Source organism: Gorilla gorilla, chromosome 10, assembly GCF_029281585.2.
Source record: "Gorilla gorilla gorilla isolate KB3781 chromosome 10, NHGRI_mGorGor1-v2.1_pri, whole genome shotgun sequence".
Lineage (NCBI taxonomy): Eukaryota > Metazoa > Chordata > Mammalia > Primates > Hominidae > Gorilla > Gorilla gorilla.
In genome coordinates this window covers 84,739,848-84,754,362 of record NC_073234.2, presented here as the reverse complement: position 1 = coordinate 84,754,362, position 14,515 = coordinate 84,739,848, and the positions used below count along the sequence as shown (strand labels likewise).

Genomic DNA, 14,515 nt, shown 5'->3' with positions numbered 1-14,515 from the left:
GCTGGAACTACAGGCACGTGCCGCCACACTCGACTAATTTTTGTATTTTTTTAGTAGATACGGGGTTTCACCATGTTGGCCAGGCTAGTCTCAAACTCCTGGCCTCAAGTGATCCACTGCCTTGGCCTCCCAAAGTGCTGGGATTACAGGCATGAGCCACTGCACCTGGCCAGTTGTACATTTCTAAAAAGTTCATGGAAGAGGCTGATGCTGTTGGTGCTTTACAAACTAGGGCTCTAAAGCACCCTGAGGATTAGCAGAAGACAGTAGAGAGGATGGGGAAAAGGTGAGTTGGGAGAACCCAAATCAATATGCTTGAAGAGGAGATCAAATTGTTCACTAAAATAAGGAGGCAGTTCAAGGCATATGTAAGCCAGGGCCTAAGATAAGGCTAGGGAATAATAGAGATGAAGCAGACAAGCAGATAATTCTGGGTGAAAACGTGAAGCATTGGGTATTGCCTACAACTGACTTTTATGGGTTCCCCATAGTATAATGCTAAGGCAGGTCTGTCACGGTTAGGGGACAGGATTCTCTTTCTCTCTTTCCCTCCTGCCCCATCCCATCCCCCCACCAATTACTCTTAATACCTATCTACATCCATTTAATGAAACCTGATTTATAAAAGGCCTTTAGGGGCCGGGCACGGTGGCTCATGCCTGTAATCCCAGCCCTTTGGGAGGCTGAGGTGCATGGATCGCTTGAGCCCACGAGTTCGATACTAGCCTGGGCAGCAAGGCAAACCCATGTCTCTACTAAAAATACAAAAATTAGCTGGGCATGGTGTCACATGCCTGTATTCTCAGCTACTCATGAGGCTGAGGTGGGAGGATCACCTGAGACTTGGGAGGTTGAGGCTACATTGGGAGGTTGAAGCTGCAGTGAGCTGTGATTGTGCCATTGCACTCCAGCCTGGGTGACGGGAATGGGACCTTGCCTCAGAAAAAAAAAAAAAAAAGAAAGAAAGAAAGAAAAGGAAAAAAAAAAGGCCCTTAGGGTAGATAGAGATATAATTTCATTCATTTATTCATTCAGTCATTCATTCATTCAGTCATTCATTTAGCAACCCTGTCCCAAGCACCTATTATGTACTAGATATTAGAGAAACAAAAGTGGATGAGAGTCTCTGCCCTAATTACTGATATAGCAGGGGAGACAGGTGACAGGTACATCAATAACTACTGGAACACAATGTAATAGGTGCTATAATAGAGGTACAAAAGTTATGGTAGCCTGGCAGGATTAATGATTAATTTTTCCTAAGAGCTCAGGGGTCAGACAAGTTTTGCAGACTAGGTGGCTGGAAGCCGGGCCTTTAGAGGAGTAGACATTGAAAAGGGAGTCAGGAAATTTTAGGCTGATCAATTTGTAAATAAATATCTCTTAGACCTCTTCCTTATGTGAATAACATAAGCTCACACAGCAACAACCTTCTCATCGTTGGGCTTTCTTCATGGGAAGGGAACTCACAAACTGGCCAACATAAATATCTTGGCTCTTGGCTGCTACATTTCTCATTATAAATGATTAAACTGATTTTCTCATACAGATCAGGCTCATATGAGTTTGGGATACATGAGCCAGGTTTTTTTTTTTTTTTTAATCAAGCCAGCATAAACCAAGTTGAGATACCAGATTACAAAGGCAGAAAACCCACAGAATCTAGAAGGGCAACATCTTTCCTAACCATTCAACTTATTCCTCCACTGCACACAGTGAAACAGTAAACCTAAAGAGGACTGGATTCATGATAACATTGTTCACGGAAAGGGACAAGAGGCTAATACTCTTAGACTTAGGTGTATGTGGTGGGGGAAAAAAGTCTTGAAAGGGAACTGGAAGAGACCTAATAAACACACTTGAATAGATATTGCATGCAGTTCAGGTACTTCAGGCATTTGTGTGCATTAATAGTGAGCCTTCAGCACTACGCTTTTATGACTTGAACCACAAAAAAATACCAATAAAGAGAGGAGAACTGGGTGAACTGTTCCTGGAGCCTCTTTGAAACCATACATAAGGTCAGCTTGACATCACCACTCATGTTCTGCTTGATCAAGTCTGACCAGTTTTTCCCTTGCAATTAATAGGGCAGTTCTTTTCCTGCTCTGTGACTTCTTACTAGCCTTGAACTGCTGTGGTAGCAGTAGCTGAGGTGCCTGCAGGCCAAGTGTGCATGTGAGCAATGGGTCCACGAAGTCAGCTGTAGTCTGCCCGCCATGCCCCCATTCGGACTTGACCTAAACACTGACATCTCCACATAAAACTGCCACCATGTCCCCAGCCCACTCTCATTGTACCAAGGTCTTATGGTTTTAATCTCAGTATAAAATCCTATGTGAGTGCCCCCAGAAGAAAATTCCAAAGCCATTATCTTCTCCATTTAAATCTTTTGTCACACTTAAACAGAAGATCTGATTCACATACAATATCAAATACTTTGCCCCTTGTTGGTATCATCTAGTCTTTGTCAGTGTGTCCATTTTGACACAGTTGAAATCAGGTTGTTCATTAGCCAGTTGGTTAGGTTGATTTCACAATTAAACCACTATCAGACATACATTTAGACACACACTCATGCCGCAGTGTAGACCGGATTCTTATTATTTAAGGTAGGTACAGAGTATTCCAGTGTATTCATAGAGCAGGATTCGCTTAGTCCTCCCCTCTATTATTGGGTTTTGGGTTGTTTCCAGTTTTTTAAAAATTTATTTTATTGAGACAGAGTCTCACTCTGTCGCCCAGGCTGGAGTGCAGTGGTGTGATCTCAGCTCTCTGCAACCTCTGCCTCCTGGATTCAAGCAATTCTCCTGCCTCAGCCTCCCATGTAGCTGGGACTACAGGCACATGCCACCACACCTGGTTAACTTTTGTATTTTTAGTAGAGATGGGGTTTCACCATGTTGGCCGGGCTGATCTCGAACTCCTGACTTCAAGGGATCCACTTGCCTCAGCCTCTCAAACAGCTGGGATTACAGGCGTGAGCCACCGTGCCCGGCCCAAAATTTATAATACTGTGAATAAAGGTACTACGTACATTGTTATACAAATTGCCTTTTTTTCCTTTTTAGATTGTTAACTTGGAACATATTTCCCAAGCCAATGCATGAACAGTAAGGAATCACTGAATGATTGTAAGCTGGAAAAAGGCATGATCAGATTTTCACCTTTAAAATATCTGCCCATTGAGGGTAATACCTGTTACAGGGTTATTGTGCACACTAAATGGGGTCAGAAAGGTGACAGCAAAGCAAAGAACGGCGCAGCTACAGATGCTTATACTAAGAATGTTGTCAGGAAGTCTATGAAGAATCATAGTTAATTGAAGATCATCATGCAAAGTGTTTCTCTTGGTTTCTTATTTTATCTTTGCATGCCAAAAATGTTTTCTTGAGATTCTTATTTAATCTTGGCATGCTAAGGATAGTGCAGTGCCCTGAGAAGCAGTTAAACCCAGTAAATAACCAGCTTCTTTGTGAGCAAGTACTTGCTTCAGGAACTTGGGCTTGCCTCATAAGCATGGAAGTGGTCCACCCTTGAAGCACAGCAATGTCTGTGACCTGATAAGGAGAGCAGAGACATTATCTGGTCTAGACACTGGCTTAAGAGATAGCTTTTCACATATCTCTTCTCTCTTTTCATTTGATCCATTGTAATCTTCTTGTTATATTTATATCCTGTTTTTCTCCTTCTGCTCTTCAGCGTTCACAACACTCTAGCTTCACCATCTCTGGACTCTGTTTTCTCATCTGGAAAGTGAGGAGGTGACCTTGACAGTCACTGTGGGCCTTTGCAGCTCTAACCTTATGGTTCTAAGTCCCTTCTGTCTGGATGGCAAGGCCCAGTCTTGCCTTAACCCAGGGTCTTATTGCTTCAATTTCCCCACACCATGAACCACTGGCTCCCTAGAGAAATCTTTGTGACACCCGAATCACCTGAAAGCATGCTAAAATGCAGGTTCCTGGGCCCCAGGGCTGCAGAATCAGAATCTCAGGGGTGAAGCCTAGGGATGCTGTTTTTATGTTATAAAAGACAAACATGAATCAATGCATGTGATTGTGGGCCAAACGACGTGAAAGGCTTGCTGAGAGGAACACTTTGCCCCGCAAATCTCTTTAGTCTTCGCCTTTCCTGTGTTCCCTCTTATTCTTCAAGTTCTGCTTTCTTTTTGGAAATGTATTTATTATTTATTAAAAAAATTTTTTTAGAGACAAGGGCTTGCTGTGTTGCCCAGGCTGGCTTTGAACTCTTGAGTTTAAACAATCCTCCTGCCTCAGCCTCCTGTACCTGTGTGTAACAGGGACTACAGGCACATACAACTGTACCTGGCTTTCAAGATTCTGCTTCTTTAAACAGATCAAAAGAGTCGCATTAGAGTTACATCAAAGAAAACACGTTCAAATGATAGGACTGCCAGGCTGAGTGATGCATAAGAAAGACCTTTTCAATCACACTGATCCTCAAATTCTACTTGGTCTGCAGTAGCCTGATCTACTGTCATTAAGCCTGACACTAAATGTGGCATTAGGAGACTTTTATGGGTTGGATTGTGTCCGCCCCCACAACCACCACCCCAATTAACATGTTGAAGCCTTAACTCCCAGTCCCTCAGAGTGTGTCTTTATTTGGAAATAGATGTGATGAGTTTGCAGATGTGATTAGTTAAGATGAGGTCATACTAGAATAGGACAGGCCCTTAATTCAATAAGACAAGTGTCTTTATAAAGAGGGGAAATTTGGACACAAACAGACCTGGGCACAGGGAGAACACCACGTGAGTATGAAAAGAGAGATCAGGGCGATGCATCTACAAAGCAAAGAACACAGAATACTGCCAGCAAACCAGCAGATAGCAGGAGAGAAGCACAGAAGAGATTCTCCCTCACAGTCCCCAGAAAGCACAAATTCTGGCAGCACCTCGATCTCAAGACTACCTTCCAGAACTGTAAGACAACATATTTCTGTTGTTTAAGCCACTTTATTATGTCAGTCCTGGCAAACTAATACAGAGACCTTGGTCACAGCCCTGGCTTGATTACAGAGACTGTAGACTATCGCTTTACGTACTCTGAGCTGCTCTGTGTCATCTCACTAAAGAGACAGAAAATATGTTGCATTCATTAGAAGACAAGTATTGAATGAGATCTCTGTGAATGCACTTGTAAAGTGTTGACTATTAGTGAAATTATTTTTCATGAAGTGGCAAATAGGGAAATGCTTTGGGAAGATCATAGAGGGGTTACTCGGTAACCCAGAATTATTTTTTACCATTCTTCAAGGTAGGCACCAGATTGTAGGTGCCTTCACTTAATCAAAACGTGCTGGTAGCATAGATGAACTCCCTGCACTCCTGTCCAAAGTCAGTCCCTCCCCCTGTGCACCAGAATGCATCCCCTCTCACCTGCTCTAGGCCATCACTCCAGCACTCTCCCCTTCCTTTTCTAAACCTTCGATTTCCTCCTCCCATCCACATATAAACATGCTATTATTTTTCCCAGCTTAAAAAAAACCTTTTGGTGGGGCGCGGTGGCTCACGCTTGTTTGTAATCCGAGCACTTTGGGAGGCTGAGGCGGGAGGATCACGAGGTCAGGAGATTGAGACCATCCTGGCTAACACAGGTGAAACCCCATCTCTACCAAAAATACAAAAAATTAGCCGGGCGTGGTGGCGGGCGCCTGTAGTCCCAGCTACTCAGGAGGCTGAGGCAGGAGAATGGCGTGAACCTGGGAGGCGGAGCTTGCAGTGAGCCGAGATCACGCCACTGCACTCCAGCCTGGGGGACAGAGTGAGACTCCGTCTCAAAAACAACAACAACAACAACAACAAAACAAAAAACAAAAACAAAAACAAAAAAACTTTATAGCTTTAAAAAAAATCCTGCCTCCCCTGTGAACTACTCTTCGTTTTTTTTCCTCTGCTCTACAGCAAAACTTCATGAAAGAATTGCTATAACCCAGTTCTTCTCTTACTATTTTTAATTTTTAGTAAACTTTATTTTAGACATTTAGAAATGTGCACATAGTCCTAAGCGCTCAGTTAATCTTCACAGACTGAACACTCCTGGCAACCAGCACCCATATCAAGAAATAGAATCTTATCAGCACCCCAGAAGCTCACCTCCTAACCCCTCCCAGTCACTCATCCCAAAGTAACCACTATTTTAACTTCTAGCACCTAGAGTGCTAGAATAGTTTTCTTGTTATAGATGAGTTTTCCTGTTTTTGAACTTCATACACATGAAATCATACAGTGTGTACTCTTGTATCTGGCTTTCTCCCCTCAACATTATATTTGGGAAATTAATCCATGTTGCTATAAATAGCAATGATTCACTCATTTTGATTGCTCTGGACCAGAATTGGCAAACTTTTTCTGTAAAGACCAGAAAATAAATACTTTAGGCTTTGTAGGCCATAAAGTCTATCACAACTACTCAACTCTGCTTCTGTAGCCCACAAAAGCACCCAAAGACAATACTTCAAACACAACTACTCAACTCTGCTTCTGTAGCCCACAAAAGCACCCAAAGACAATACTTCAACCAATGGTCATGGCTGAGCGCCAGTCAAGCTTTATGAAAACAGTTCCAGTGTTGGATTGGACTCTCAGGCTGTAGTTTGCTGACTCCTGCTTAGTCTGTAATATTCCATGGAATGAATATGCCATGACTTCTAAAAATCCATTCCAATGTTGATGGACATTTGTGTTATTTCCAGGTTTGGGTTATCCTATCAACTCTCCCATCTTTTTGTGTTTTTAAATCAACTTAGTTGAGGTGTGATATACATATAATAAAATGCACCCATTCACTTGTCAATCTATTTCAATCTGGATTTTCTCCCACCACTCCAACAAAACTTTTGTTGGCAAAATCACCAATGATCTCCATGTTGCTAAATCCAGTGGTCAATCCTCAGTCCTCAACTTTTTTTTACTTCTCAGCAGCATTTAACACAATCGATTTCTACCTCCTCCTTGGCATACTTTCTTCACTTGGTTTCCAGAATTTAGCATTTAGGTTTTCTTCCTACCTCACTGATCACTCCATCTTAGTCTCCTCTGCTGATTCCTCTTCTCCCAGTCCCTTAATGTTGGAAAGCTCAGAGGCTCAGTCCTTGGTCTGTGCCCTTCTCTATCCACAGTCACTTTCCTGGCAATCTCATCCAGCCTTTAGCTTTAAATACCGTCTGTATACCAACAACTCTCACATTTATATTTCCATCCAGACTTCCTCCCTGACTTCCAGACTTGTAGATCCAACAACCTGCCTCACCTGTAGCCTTCTCCATCATGGTGTTCATAGTCATCTGAATCATCTTTTTAAATTGTTTTTCTCACACACTACATCCAATCCATAGCAACTCTACCTACTTCTACTCTCAAAATCTAACTACTTCTCACCACTTCTGCTATTTGTAACCTGGTCCAAGCCAGCATCATCTCTCGTCACTGCAATTGCATCCTATCTGGTTTTCCTATTTCCATTCTTGCTAACATAAAGTCAACTCACAACACAGGAGTCACAGCGATCTGGTTATAACATAAGACAAAACATGCCACTCCTCTGCTCAAAACTCAATACAGTCCCATCTCATTAAGAGTAAAGGTCCTACAATGTAAAAGTAGAAGTCCCTACAATGGCCTGCAAGCCCACAAAGGATCAGGTCCTTCTTATTTCTTCCATCTTCCTGGTCTCCCCTCCCTCCCTCTGCTCTAGCCACCATAGAAGCCTTAACATACCAGGCATAGTCCTGTCTTGCTGTTTCCTTTTTCTGATATACTCTTTCCCTATATGAACACCTGGCTAATCCTCTCAACACCTTCAAGTCTTTGCTCAAAAATCATCTTCTCAATGAGTCCTACCCTGATAATTCTGCAATGAGTTCCTCATGCTTTCAATTCACCTTATTCTGCTCTACTTTTTCCTTTTTCCATAACACTTTATAGCCTCCTAGCATATACATTATTGACCTAGTTAGTAGGTCTACCGTTAATCACCTATCTCCTTACACTAGAGTATAAGGTCGATGAGGGTATAAATCTTTCTTTTGTTCATTGATATATTGCAATCTCCAGGAACAGTGTCTGTTACATAGTAGGCACTCAATAAATATTTGTTGAATATCTGAAAGATTAAGAAAATAGGAATTTCTATTTCTCTGTAAAAAGCATTAGTCTCCTTTTTCAGTGCAAAGTCTCACCCTGGTTTGAAAGCTAAAGGACTCATCTGTCAAGTTCCCAGTGAGTGGTTTGGCAATTATATCAACTACTAGCAGGTCCCCTTAGGTCGATGGACACCTGAGGCTATTTATTTTATTGGTGAAAGGTTGGTGTGAGAGCATTTTGGTCCATTTCAGGAAAACAGCAGTGTTCTAACCAGCAGCTCCAATAAATCTTACACATTCTTAAGCCCATAAGTCCTGGCCTCTTGCCTCTCTACACATCCATTCATCCAACTAAGAAGAACCTCTTGTTGGAGCACACAGGGCCACTTGATTAGCAAGAGCAATGGGAAGGAACACAATCCTCTTCCCTTTCTGCCCTGGGGACACAACTTCAGAGCAACAAGCTCTTCGCTCAGGACAGGCAGAATGTGACAAGTAAGATTTTGCATCTCTTTCCACATACACCAAATAGCTTGCCCACTGTCCCGAGTCAGTTAAAGTTAACACATGGTGCCATGAATTTATATTGATTTATTCCAAGGTAATTTATGTTTACTTCTGGGACTGTCAGTTACTCTATGACCATCAAAGTCTATGGAGACTAATAGGCTCAGAAATGGTTCATGCAAAAGAATGTCTTTCTCATGATAATTTTCTGATTCCATATCTTTTTGCACATTCTCTATTATAGAACTTTTTACATTTTGCACTGTAGTTGTTTACATTTTGATCTTTCCATCTATATACCCCTTACTCATCCTTTGCCCCAACCACTACACTAACAATTTCTTATAGCTGGGACTAATGGTTTATTAACTTAGCAATACAGGGTAGTAAGTAAAGGCACAGACTCAGAAGCCATATTATGTCAAGTCCTAGCATTAGTACTGTATGATCTTGGACAAATTACTTAACCTCACTGTGCCTTAATTGTCTGGGCTATTAAAGGAGAATAACACCACTGCCTCATGAGGCTGTTGTAAGGATAAAGTGTATGTATATTGTATGTATAAAAATCACTTAGCACAACACCTGGCATATAAGAAGTGTGAACACACACACACACACACACACACATCCTTGTTTACGTAATTAGAAGCACTTTGTGTCTTTGTGAGGTGACAAAAATTATCTGAGATTGTCTTTCAGTGTGACTCCTGCTTTAGAATTATGAATGAGTCAGCTGTTTGGTGAAAATATTCTAACAAGATGTTAAAGGGAAAAAATAAATTTGACCCTGTGCACATACACCCCGAATACATTTTGCCTTCTTCAGGGCAGGGCCAATCCCATGAAACAAGCTCCCCAGCAAACATTCTCAGAGGACTTGGGGTTTCCTCTGGTACCACCAGGGTGTAGAGGAGGAGGAAGCAGGAGCAAAGTTTAGGGAATGTTTTCTGGGCTTCCTCCCCACTCCTCAAAAACACATATTAAGCCTGTGTGGCAGTTACGTACATACACAAGGACCTTTAGCCTAGCCTACATTAGTTAGATCCTTTAAGATTTGCTGTAAACGGAATTGTACCCCCACCCCAAATTCATATGTTGAAGTCCTAACCCCCAATATAATTGTATTTGGAGATAAGGCTTTTGGGAGGTAAATGAGGTTAAACAGAGTCATAAGGGTAAGATCCTAATCTAAGAAAATTGACGACCTTATAAGAAGCGGAAGAGAGCAATGTCTCTCTCTCTCGCCCCGTGCTGAGGAAAGGCCATGTGAGGACACAACGAGAAGGTGGCCCTCTGCAAGCTGGGAAGAGACTGTTCAACAGGAATTGACTGGCACCTGATCTTGGACTTCCCAGCCTCTAGAAATGTGAGACATTTCTGTTGTTTAAGCCACCAATCTATGGTATTTTGTTATGGTAGCCCATGTTGACTAAAGCAGGTTGGAACAGGATAATATACCCAGATAATCCCAATAATGGGTGTTTATTGCCAGGGTTCATGGGGCAGGATGGGATGTCCTTTGCCTCCTTAGCTGGGCAGCCAGTCTTGGTCTCAGAGTTTCCCAGGGATGTGTACAGGCTCATGGAGAAAAGGAATAAAGGCTCAGCATGGATTGGGATAACTACACTTTATCTAGTATTCCTATTTCCTGGTTGAGTGTCCCTATTGGGCAGTTTGACACCCGAAGTCCTTTTTGGCCTACTTCTGACTAGCTCGGTCCCAGGGGACTTTGGCTCCAAACAAACGTGGCTAGGGTAGTAGGGTTGGTTTTATATGGCAAGAAATATGACAACAGAGAATAAGCCACTAGCAGCCTGTTTCTCAGAAGTGGGCTGTGGGCCTAGGAGGCACTTAAGAACAACAAAGCGTTCTCCTCACTGTAGAGTGTAGTTTGAAAAGAGCAGTTTTGAGGTCAACCCTCCTATTCTAGTGCTTCTATTATTACTTCCCTAGGGCTGCTGTAACTAAGGACCACAAACTGGGTGGCTTAAAATAACAGATACATATCCTCTCACAGTTCTGGAGGCTGGAGGTCTACAGTTATCAGCAGGCCGTGCTCCTTCTGAAGTCTGTAGGGGAGAATCCTTCTTTGCTTCTTCAAACTTCTGGTGGCCCCAGGCATTCTCTGGCCTGTGGCAGCAGAAAGCCAGTTTCTCCATCCTGTGTCTTCATATGGGCTTCTTCTCTGTGTGTATTTCTGTCTGTCTTCTTTTTTTCTTATAAGGACACCAGTCATTGGATTCAAGCCCACTCTAATCCAGTCTTACCTCATTTTAACGTAACTAATTATATCTGCAGACTCTATTTCCAAATAAAGTCACACTCTGAGGTTCTGGGAGACATGAGTCTGGAGGGGCACTATTCAATCCACTACACTGCCTTAGTTGAAATCTTCCATTGAAAATTACAGAAAAACATATGAGCCAGATTATGAAAATAAAAGAGATTCTATTCATAGGACACAGGAGTAGTTTACAGACTCTCAGGTCAGTAAAGCCATCAGGCCTTAGAAGGAAGACCCAGGAAGTGCACGGCTGTCAGATGGCTCCATTCCCTCTCTTCTTCTTATCAGAGCCTCCCCGTGCCTGTCGGCTTCATTCTCTCTGCAGCTGGCTTTCTCTGCGGCACCATGCCCTTGGCCAGCAGCAGATGACCAACTCATTGCTCCAAAGTTTACATTTCTGTTCAAGCAATCAGTCCAAATTGAATAGTCTTGGCCCCAATTCTAAATTCTCAGGAGGGAGAATCTGATGGACTTATCTAGGATCAGATGTTTAATCCTGGTCTAGTTAATTGTGGGTAGGTGGGTGGAGTGATAGAGTAAATCTTCTATCTATCTAGAGGTAGAGGCGTCCCAGTGGCTGGAAAGCCAACACTCAGAGAAAGAAGAGTCACTGCAAGCTGGATAGATAGCCCAAAAAAGGTCTAGACAGATCTTGTTTTATAGCATTTAGCAGCATGCAAAGTGTTTTCATTTATACTCTCATTTGATTTGTGCAAATTCCTATGGAGTAGGCATAACTAGCATTTTGCTCATTTTGTACATGTAGAAACAAACTCAGAGAATTTAATGGTTAGCCCATAAAGATGGCCAGGGTCAGAAGTCACACACAACATTAGGTCTTCTGGGTCCTGACCCAATTCACCTTACTATACAACACAGAAATGTAACTGACTTTGTCATTTTTATTACAACCAATTGTCAGTTATACACAGATTTATTATCCAAGTTCACAAACGTAGTTTTATAAAAATAAAATTTTAGTAGTCTAAAGATTACAGCCATTCTATTCTTGTCTGACGGATCCAAAGTTTTTCCCACTTATTTTCCTTCTTTCCTAGGCCACTGTTTCTTCACAATTCTCCTCCTTTGGCATCATTATTCCTCCAGAAAGTTCACTAGGATTTAACACACTTAAATAAAAAGGACAATAGTTTTCTTTTTAACATTTAAACTCAAATCCTCCTTTGCATTTAATGATTTCCTTCTATGAATTCTGGCATCTAATTAATTGACAGTGCTGGGAAAATGGGGTTATACCTTTGCAATCCTCTTACTCATCTCTTTTTTATATTTTCATTTTCGTTTTTGAGACAGGGTCTTACACTGCCCCCAGGCTGGAGAGCAGTGGCATGATCACAGCACACCGTAGCCTCAACCTCCCAGGATCAAATGATCCTCCCACCTCACTACATGGGACTACAGGCATGCGCCACCATGCCTGGCTAATTTTTATTTTTTTATTTTTAGTAGAGATGGGGGTCTTACTATGTTGCCCAAGCTGGTCTCGAATTCCTGGGCTCAAGCAATTGGCCTGCCTTGGCCTCCCAAAGTGCTGGGATTTCATTATTCATCTCTTACATTTTCTCTGAGGCTTGTTTCCCACAGTCTCTGGTTCAGGCTCTCCCTTCTCTTTTTTTTTTTTTTTTTTTTTTTCACACATTGCTCTTCCCAATCCTGTCACCTCTTAGTGAAGGATTTTGCTTCCTGTTTACTGAAACTCCCTTAGTTACCCTGGCCTTGTTTAATTCCCTTGAACTTTCTGTCTCTATTTTATGTTTACCTCTTTCAATTCTCTCAGGATAAAATCATCCCTCTTCTCTTTAGAGATAAGTTCTCTCCTAAAGCTTCCTAGAACCATTAACCTCACATAATTTCCTCTAACAATTAAAGCTTGCTTTCTCAGCTGCCTCCTCTTTTGCTTTTCTTTTTTGCTTTTCTCTCTTTTTTTTCTAAGAAAACCAACCAACAGCTGCCTAGCCTTTGCCTTGCTACCCCTTTCTGTCTTTCCAGCTATACTTCTTGAATAAATGGTCTTTGTTCTCTACCTTAATTTTGTCTTCTTCACTCCTTTCTTTTTTCAGTAAGTTGTCATTCTCCTGAAACTTCTCTCTCTCTTTTTTTAATGCCTTCAATTTCTTTCCTCACTTTGTTCATGTTTTCATTTAAATAGTCAACAATAATTATAATAGGTGTTTTAATATTCTTCTCTGCTAATTCTATCTCTGTCATTTCTGGGTCTGTTTCCTTTGAGTGATTATTTTTCTGGTTATGGGTCACATATTTCTGCTTCTTGACTTGTTTAGTCATTTTTTATTGGATGCAGAACATTGTCAGTTTTATATTATTGAGTGTCTAGACCTTACATCTTCCTTCAAAGACTGTCGTGTTTTGTAGTGACAGGCAGAAAGGTACTTGTGGTTTAGTTTGGCCCTTTTGGGGTTTGTTTTCAAGCTTTGTTAGGGCAGACCTAAAGTAGCTTTTATCCTAGGAACAGTTTAGTAACATTTCCAAGGCATGGCCCTTCTAGTGCTTTCACTGAATGCTCCTAGTGATCAGTGAGGACACTCCCCTCTGGCTGGTCAGCCCTTGAGCAATTCCCAGCCCTTCGTAAGCTCAGGAACCGCTGTTCAGTTCGCAATCTCTCTTCGCTCAATGGAGTTTCACCATATTCAGCAAAGGCTCAAAATGACACCATGCAGATTTCTGGAACTCTCTTTCTGAGAGAGAAACTCTGCAACTCTGCCCTACAATTTCCAGCTACTTCAACCCTCCTGAATTCTGATCTTGGTCTCCTCAACTCAATAAGACCACTGTGTCTTACACGGGTGCCCTTCCCTGCTGCATCGCTAGACACGTGTCTTCAGGCAGAAAGCCCGGGGGATCTTAAGGCCGCATTATCTCAGGGATCACAGTCCCATATTACCTATTGTCCAAAGTCTGGAAACAGCTGTTTCACATATTTTGTCTGTTTTTCTAGTTCTTCAAGGTGAATTCCAGTTCCAGCTACTTCATTATGGCCAGAAGTTGGAATGTCTGAAACTACTCTTTTGAAGAACATCGTGACTGTTTCTAAGTAACCAAAGGCTTTCTTTATTCCTCTTGTTTTAGAACACTTGATCACTGGCCATTGCCTTCTTAAAATTCTGCTCCCTGAACCATCCTACCCCCTTACCATTCCCTCCCTACTTCTTATCTTTCCTTTTCCAGAGGGGCTGGAAAGTAGGCAAGCTCAAGAATAAAGCAGGTTGTAAATGGCATTGGCAATTTCCAGTTTGATCAGGGAGCACAGCTGGAGAAACCCAGGCAGTGTTTTTTTTGGCAAAAGTCTCCTTTTTAATCCTCACAGTTAGCATTTAACAAATTTGCTGATTGATTTTGGGCCCACTATACTCTAATTTCTTTTTTATTTATTTATTAATTTTTTTGTTTTAGAGATAAGGTCTCACTCTGTTGCCCAGGTCAGAATGCAGTGGCATAATAACAGCTCACTGAGGCCTCAAACTCCTGGGCTCAAGTGATCCTCCCGCCTCAGCCTCCTAAGTAGCAAGGACTACAGGCTTGTGCCATCAGACACACCCAGCTAATGTGTTAGTTTTTATGTAGAGACGGGGTCTT

The 14,515-nt window shown here is 42.0% G+C and overlaps 1 long non-coding RNA gene across 1 annotated transcript in view; it reads right to left on the bottom strand.

Annotated features, from left to right (window-relative positions):
* Nucleotides 1–13,960, bottom strand: part of LOC129525677 (uncharacterized) — a 34,378-nt gene extending 20,418 nt beyond the window's left edge. Inside the window, exon 1 of the long non-coding RNA XR_008670104.2 lies at nt 13,824–13,960. This is a non-coding gene — a long non-coding RNA (uncharacterized lncRNA). The remainder of the gene's footprint in view (nt 1–13,823) is intronic.
* Nucleotides 13,961–14,515: the final 555 nt, after the last annotated feature.